Source organism: Epargyreus clarus, unplaced genomic scaffold (genome assembly GCF_041222505.1).
Source record: "Epargyreus clarus isolate Ecla_fem2 unplaced genomic scaffold, WU_Ecla_fem_2.2 ptg000029l, whole genome shotgun sequence".
Classification (NCBI taxonomy): Eukaryota; Metazoa; Arthropoda; class Insecta; order Lepidoptera; family Hesperiidae; genus Epargyreus; species Epargyreus clarus.
In genome coordinates, this window is record NW_027332235.1 from 2,973,869 (window position 1) to 2,982,586 (window position 8,718).

At 33.0% G+C, this 8,718-nt stretch overlaps 1 protein-coding gene across 1 annotated transcript in view; it reads right to left on the bottom strand.

Moving 5' to 3' along the window:
* The window catches only part of Fa (FMRFamide), a 29,003-nt gene extending 25,401 nt beyond the window's left edge, over positions 1-3,602 (bottom strand). The window contains exon 1 of the mRNA XM_073089403.1: positions 3,529-3,602. The gene's annotated coding sequence lies outside the window, so the exon portion shown is untranslated. The remainder of the gene's footprint in view (positions 1-3,528) is intronic.
* Positions 3,603-8,718: the final 5,116 nt, after the last annotated feature.

Below are 8,718 nucleotides of genomic sequence, written 5' to 3' on the forward strand. Positions count from 1 at the left end.
TTTCATCTTTGTAACGAGAATCATTAAAGATATGGCTATTTTCTACTAAAATTTGCTTTTTAAGGCATGTAAGTTTCCTTATATTTCCTTTCACCGTTACATTCTCTTTCGTTTATAATTATGAAATTTCGATGCGTATTTAATGTACCTACTTTGTCCAGAATTCAAATCTTCATATGTGGGAATTGTATAATTTTTGTGTGAATATAAAAAATATTGGAAAATTTAGCTGCGCCAAAAGATCAATATCAATGTTATGATTCGCTAGGACCTATGATGGGTAAATTGAAATTCATACGAGTAGCTTGAAGTTTTATATAAAAAATATTACCTATTTTTATACCCACTTAGAGAAGAAAAAAGTAAAAAAATTTACGCGAAAGAGTATATTTAGGATGGTGTATCATGTTGATATTCGTGGAAAATATTATAAAGAGGAAAACTTTGTTTGTTTGTTTGGTTGTAATGAATAGGCTCAAAAACTACTGGACTGATTTTAAAAAATCTTTCACCATTCAAAAGCTATGATTTTATATGAAATATATTTGATAAATAGATTTTGAGGCGGTACAAATTGTGCCGGGTCAGCTAGTCGTTAATAAAGCTTAATAAAGATAATAATAATATATTATTTTATATTATACGTTATGTTACAAAATATTTAAAGTTTTGTTGATAGTCATGTTAAAGATTCACATCATTACTTCAATATTTGGATATTATTATGGTTTCTTAAAGGCTAAATTTTATTAAAAGTTAATTATTCTTTTAAGCAGTATTTTTTTTAATTTATTAACTGCGCGACTATTATATGAAAAATGTTCTTATGTGTTATAATTTATAATTACTTCTGGTTAATTATAAAAAGTTAATTACTTTCCTTTTTCAAATCTTTGACTGAAATAAGTACGTACTTAACTAGTAAATAGATTTTAAAATTAATAACCAATAACAGTGGTTTCTTAAAGGTATTGGTATTAAAGTCTAATTATAAAAAGTTAATTATTCATTATTTTCACTTCTTTCTTTGAAATCAGTTAACTATTCGTGTCAAAAGATCTTAAACCATTAAACCATTTAACTCCGGGTATAGTTTCTTAAAGGTTATAATTGATTCTAAAAGTAATTATAAAAAGTTAATTAGTTTTCTTTACAATATTTATTATATTTAATTTTTATATAATCCAAAAAAATGTTTTTAAAAGTCTCAGTATTTTCAGAAATTTCGTAAAATACCTAACTTTGTTTTTTTTTTAATTTAGACGCTTAATAAAACTGAATACTTTCAAAGAGAGAGAATGGGCAGTTGACCACTTAACTTAAGGTTACATGCCCATTCTGTGAAATGTGATCAGAAATTTATTTCTACACTTCTGAACTTTATACCCGACTGAAGAATGGTAACATTAATCGTACGTATGTATGTATGTTAATTTATTTGGGCTGCAGTTACCGAAACGACTAGATGGATTTTAACGTATAAAATAAAATAATAAAATTATAGTTTAAAAACTAAAATCCACGCTAAAATCGCACAAGGAAAATCGTTAATCCTGATTCCTGACCATCCTGATTAGGTGAATGGGATAAAATTATTTAAATCGTGTATTGTCATCGTTTCTTGATAATTGTTCAAAATTTTAAATTAATCGGACCGTTCAAAGTGGGTAAAAATCGAGGTCAAAGATTCCGTTACATACATACATACAGGTCAAGCTAATAAAAGCGTGGTAAAAACAAGGCGTCGTACAGGCGACTTTTATACGCAGTTTCTTCTTTGAAAGTGTATACTGTATATCTTGTATCGATTACGTTCTTCAAATCAGAAAATTGAAATAGCACCTTCGAAAGTAAAATTATAATATTATTATACAATTTGTGTGTAACCGACATAACCACTCACGGCGAACAAGAAAGATTCTCGCGAAAAAACAGACTACAATAATAATATATTCTTAAAAGCTCTACTAAAAACAAACCATGCGTATCCATCTTCGGTAAAAGCAAAACATTTTGGTTAAGAACAGGAAATAAAAATGCGTGACAGTTTTGGCGTGGGAAAACAGAAAGACTGAATTATACCATCTTTTACAGTTGGAACATGTCCAATCTTAAAGTACTCAGAAAGTACTATAATTTTATAATGCAATGTATGACTTTGGCTATCTTTTTGTTTTAATATAGGAGTAGCAGACGATGCAGTCCACCTGAAGGTAAGTGGCTACTGCCGCCCATGAATACCTGTAATCAACCCCGGATAGGATTAGATATTCCTACCTGAGGTCGGCCACAGATGCGCCACTACCCTTGAGGAGCAAGATTGTTGCTTGCCTTGGAAAACTATGTTGTGTATTCGGTTTTGGGTGTATCCATAGCACCCATGACACGGGGAATCCTAGTGTGGGACTGTGAGTGTAGAAAGTGTCTCTTTATTACCTTGTAGTTTTTTGTGTAAAAAGAAGTAGCGACCGAGTTAGCCTACCTAATAGTACGGCCTATGTTCCTATGGACATCTGTATTCTGTAATCATCCCCAGGTAGTTTTGATATACTTTTTTTATAATATAGGAGTAGCAGACGAGCATGCAGTCCGCCTGATGGTAAGTGGGCACTGCCACCCATGGACATCCGGAATCAATCCCAGATACGATTAGATATTCCTACCTGAGGTCGGCTACAGATGCGCCGCTACCCCTGAGGACTAAGCTGGAACGCCTTGGAAAAGTATGTCTCCCTTATCACACCCTTCAAAACGGAACACAGCAGCGTCCAATACTGCTGTTATTAGGCGTTTACGTATGTAAATAACTACTGTAGCCAGTTTAAGTATGTAATACGAATATTAAAAGTGCGCCCCGGGATTTGAATCACGGACCATTGATGTAAAAGGTTAAAGTGAATACTATAATAAAATCACCAAGAGCAATAAAATATGGTTTAAATTTTCGGGCGTTAAATATAAAATACACAACACCAATATTTTCCGTAAAATTTCCGCCTGAGAAATTCTGACATTTAAAGTAAAATTATAATAATTATGTTACGAGCGTAGCGGCGTTTAATTTTAATTAGTAACCGATTACACTATAATTGAATTAAATCTCATTTTCAGCAATAAATTTTCAATACTTCCCGAAATTATGTTCTGTGTAAAATTTATTTTGTTGTTTAAAATATATTGCTCATTATAAAGCTTATTACACTTAGGATTTTGTGTTTTTATTTAAATAATATAATTATCTTAACACTTTCTTCTCTTGATTTGTTTGTTTTTGATTTTACACTAATTTTGTTACGTAATTTGTTTTTTTTATACTAGCGGAATTTTTACGTAACTTTAAATTATGTTAAAATACGGTAATTTATAAATTTTTGTAAAGTATAAATTATTAAATAGTAAATTTAAAAAGTAGTTGAAACAAACTTCTAACATACACAATTACATCGTAATATTTATTGAATCTTATTTTTTTTTTTGTCACTATACCACATACTTTTACACTATATAAAGCATATAAAAAATACATACCCGTAAACTTCAGCTTTGCTACAACTAACTCGAATAAAGTTCGTAACCGCGCGTAGCACGTCTACGGCGTAGCGTCCGCTCTACGGTTTTGGCGTTATGGCGCTGCTGCAGGTCGTTTTATGTGCGGTCCTGCGGTGACGTCACTTGGACGGAGATCAAAACCCATGGAGCGTGGGATGGAGTACAGTTACACGGAGAAGCGTTTAAGTGTAATTTGCGTCGTTTGTACTGATTTATTGACTTAAGGTACAGTCGGAGATAATGCTTAGTTTCAGAACACACTTATAAGAAGGATACATTTGTCTCAATATAAATATGACAAAAGAAATTTTCCTATACGTCGTCCAATATTTCTTTAACTAAGCTTTTACTGAGTTAGTAACCGGTTACATACCTGTCCGGGGAAATGTTAGTCAATTCTGATACCCTATAAAATATATTTGACTGAAGATTTCATTACGCTTTAGGGTAACAAAGCCAAGAAGAAATCAAAAGATATGTTTCTTTTGCTAAATATGAAAATTTATTAAAAATATGAAAATAATCTTGAAAATATACAATTATTTTGTTTGTCAGACAGACAATTCAATTCCTTTGGATAGTCATGTTTTTCTTTTATAAATCTGATATTGTGTCAAGACGTCTCAACTGCAGACTGACGCATCACTACCAACGTAAGATGATATTTAGCAAACTGAGACAGAAATGTCCCTTAAATTCCAAGAAAATACCTACGCAACACCTACTTATTTTGTAAAAAGAGCAAACAGGATGCTTCAGTGAAATTAAATGGTATTTTTTGGCCGTAGACTAACCAGTTGGCTACTATGAGTAATTAGTAGCTTTTTGCCCGTTATAAATAAGCAATGTAATGTTTTGTTTATCAAAAATCAAAATTTGACATATTTTGCCTACTAGAAATTGTCAAGTATATCTTTCGTTGACAAAAATTGTATAGATTGGTTATTAACAACGAACGTAAGCGATTAATGAGTGGTTAATGCGTTGTCAAAATTGCTGTCATAGTGCTTGATGAAGCGTCGTAAACAATTTTAAGTCAGACAGAATGTATCGTGTTGATTTTCGACGAAAAATATAAATGACGTATTCTCGTACAAATCCCAAGACCTTTATTTTACCATGCTTTTGCCCGCGGCTTCGCTCGCGTTGCTAAGTAATATTTTCATCCCCTATTTTATCCCCTTGGGGGTAGAATTGATCAAAATCCTTTCTTAACGGAGGCCTACGTCATAACATCTACCTGCATGCCAAATTTCAGCCCGATCCGTCCAGTGGTTTGGGCTGTGCGTTGATAGATCACTATGTCAGTGATTCACGTTTGGGTTATATATATTTAGATTCATAGAATTTCCAAAAAAAACTTATCAATGAAAAGTCTAGAAACGCGTACAGAATATACAAACAAACATTCATTTTATAAACTTCTTATAACCGATTAACAGCGTTCTCTTTACAAGTTCGGTAGCGTCTAAAGTTAGAAGGCACAGGCCCTTTTATTTTCCGAGATAAAAAGTTTACTAAAGGTGAATATACAAATTGAGTTACCACAAAGGCACCGCATCAATATCCGTCCAGTAGTTTCGTGATATGTGAGCAGATGCGGCCCTTTGTACAAGGGCAACGTTTTGAATTATGTTACAATTGCTATTTATGTAATCGTGGAATAAAGGGCTGTTACAATGTTATTAAAGCAATTAAAATAAATAAAAAAACCTTTATCCTTCCTTTTTGTATCTCACGAACCTTTATGTACAACAGAAGTATGAAACGTATTCAAAAACATGAGGCAAATGAGGCCTTTGAAGGTGGTACACCTTAGTGGTTTGACTCCGGCGACACCACCGCCACACCTATTTCTACCTTATAACAACGATGTTAAGCGCTGCTGTGTTCTGGTATGAAAGGTGTAGTAAGGGAGACATACTTTTCCGAGGCATTCCAGTTCAGGGGTAGCGGCGCATCTGTGGATGATCACAGGTAGGAATCTAATCTTATCTGGGCTTGATTACAGATGTCCATGGACGGGAATGGCCACTACCAAAGGGTGAAAATAAAAACAAACTTTTGCAAGAATACGTTTTGTTACTCTCTGTACCATTTATGCACCGTTATCAAATTTTGTTTAACGAGTACCAATGAATGGAAAGCACTATAAAATAACTTTTTACTTGTATCAGCTAGTGTCAGTAGTTTCGATAATATCTTAAAAATTCTATTGCCAAAACATTTGCCGAATAACATTGTTAAATCCGCCTCTTTATGTTTTAAATGTCATAGACGTAATGGTTCAACTGTGTCGATATATTATTTTGTGTTATAAAGTTTTTGCAGTTCTGTGTCCTGTACCCTTACCATGAGTTTTTATGTTTTGTTAAATGGGACTATTTTGGTATTTCTTTACGTATTTGCCCATACCATTTCCAATCAGTGTCCCTAGCGAATTGTATCAGAACTATAGTGTCAGTGACGTAACATTAAATGTCTAAATTGACAAAATGGCGTTTTATGCTTTGTCTCTCTTTTTTGCGAACATGTGAGGGAGACAAAAAGTTCATTGTCACTTGAGTACTTGCTTATTGTTACGTTTACTCAGTGGTGCGCTTTCGACAACTCATTCTACTGAAGCAAACGGAACAGAATTATGGATTGAGTAAATGTTTCGTAAAATTGTGAGATGTTTTGAAAACTCGTACTAAGGTTATAAAGGCTAAGTTAGTCCTCAATGGTAGTTTAAGGACTACATTAGGGTATTTCGTATAAATCTATTGAAAGATGGTAAAATCAGTATGTAATGGTTCGTACGAGAAGTTCCACTGCCACACCTAATTCTAAAGTGAAGGAGCTCTTGCGTTCCTGCGGAAGACTCTGGATACAGGGTGACTTACATTTGAGAAGGTGATAGAACACTTTGTGGTTCGACTCAGGCGGCACCACCGCCACATCTATTTCCGTCTCATAACAGCAATGTTAGACTCTGCTGTGTTATGGTTTGAAGGGTGTGTTAAGGAAGACATACTTTTCCGAGGCGTTCCAGCTTAGACCTCAGGAGTAGCGGCGCATCTGTGGCAGATCTCAGGTAGGAATATCTAATCCTATCTGGGGTTGATTACAGATGTCCACTGGCGCAGTAGCCACATACCATCAAGTGGATTACATGTTTATTTGCTACATGACATATTTTTTCAGACTTCAGATTAGTTTTCCAGGATACAGCAACGCAAACTCAGCAGCAAAATAAAATGTATGGTTATGTATTATGATATTATTTTTGAACCGACGTCGTGTAAAAGACATCAACGAATCTCATTTGTACTAATAAAATTAACAGATTAAATTATGTATTTCATTCTTTACATTTTTTTGTAATTTATTAATTTGATAGCCGCGCCGTCAATGGCATCAGTACGACCAATAGTCCCATATTCGATTCTCGGTAAAGCAAAGTATTTTGAGATTCGAAGACAAAGTTTTTACAGGACTTTACATAAGTCCTTATGACGTCATACCTAAAGGTAGGTCCAGTGTCAGTGACTGATACATTCGTGTAGGCGTCATTCATACATTTCTTGGAGGAGTGCCAACACTCCCAGACAGAATAAAATTGAGTGAACTAAGAATACTAATAAAATTATTCCACTTAGTTATTCCCAGTTTATGAGTATGAATTATAGATGGGATGATATATGTATGACACTCGCTTTATGTATCCATTCGTTTTGTCGCATCTTTTGTGAAATATTTGATTAACATTATTAACATGCATACATACACTCAAATGCATACACACATATTTAGTGTCCGTATCTATAACCTAAAATGTAAATTCATCTTTGGCTGTTTTTTTATATTAAGTATTAGGTATCATAAATAAATGTGGAATTCGTAAATATATTCGTAATAAATGAAATAAAAAAGTTTTTATATTTTGCGAATTATTTTGATAATTTAAGATCAATATGACAGATGTGTATTTATTAAAGTTATTTGTTCATTATTTTTAGTAATTGTAAATGTATAGAGTCCTCAAATAAAAAATAAATAAAATGAAATTAAAGTTAGTTTTAGTTTCCCGTATCAGTTAGACCTTTTTATACCGTATCTTCATATCTTATGGTATCGTATTGTGTAATGTAATATTTTATCTTAATAATATTATTTATTATATATTAAATATTATATTATTAATCTTAGTATATATGATATTATTAGTCTTTATTATATTATTAATCTTAGTATCAAACCGTGACATATCGTGACTTGTCGAATCGAACTACAATGTATTTACTAAGTACCATCTTCAGTATTGAAAACTGTTAAAATACAAAGTAGCAATATGTAACAATCGAAATCGTTAAAGTGAACGTCTAGCACAATGCGGTTAACCTGTTAACAATTATACCGGTTTTAACCAGTTTGAGCTCCAAATTGAACCTTCGGTTACTTTGCGATTAATAGATAGGAATTGAGTTTGTATCTCGTCTGTTAGATAACCTTTTATCTAATGCCGGCTTCCCACGGTCGGCTATATTGCGGATAGGCAAGCCAACCACATCGATACCAATGTACCGTGGTAAGAGCATCGTCTATGGTAGCACGTGAGTCCGTAACATTAAAGGTATGTAGAGATTTTTAACTTTATATCTCTTTCACTTTGCATTTTGGGATGAAAATATGGCTCCAAATCTCTAAACAGTCGAATCGACACGCATTGTTGGAAGAGCCTTGGTGGACTTTGAGGATATACATTCGATCATAAATGATGGATGCATAAATTCGCAGTATCAAGGACGGTGGGAGGCCACCATAAGATATTCGAATACAACTTTCTTATATACTGAGTCTCTTGGGTGTAACTACACTCTGCATAAATAATCAAAAAATATGTTATTCTTTTATTTTGTAAGTAGTTCGAAGAATTTATTCATGTTAATTTTGAGTCGTTTCAAACGCAAACCCCTTTTTCATTCAATTTATTTTATGTCTTTAAATACCTGATTTATCAAATAAATTTCACAAATTTGATAAGTATCACGAACTTATAAATTCAGTGCTATAAAGAATAACAAACGTGAGCTTAGTCGGTATCTACCTTTAGGCTTAGTCAGTATCCACCTTTATGTTATTTGAACCCGGTATCTCTTATAGACAACTTATTCTCTACAAAACCCC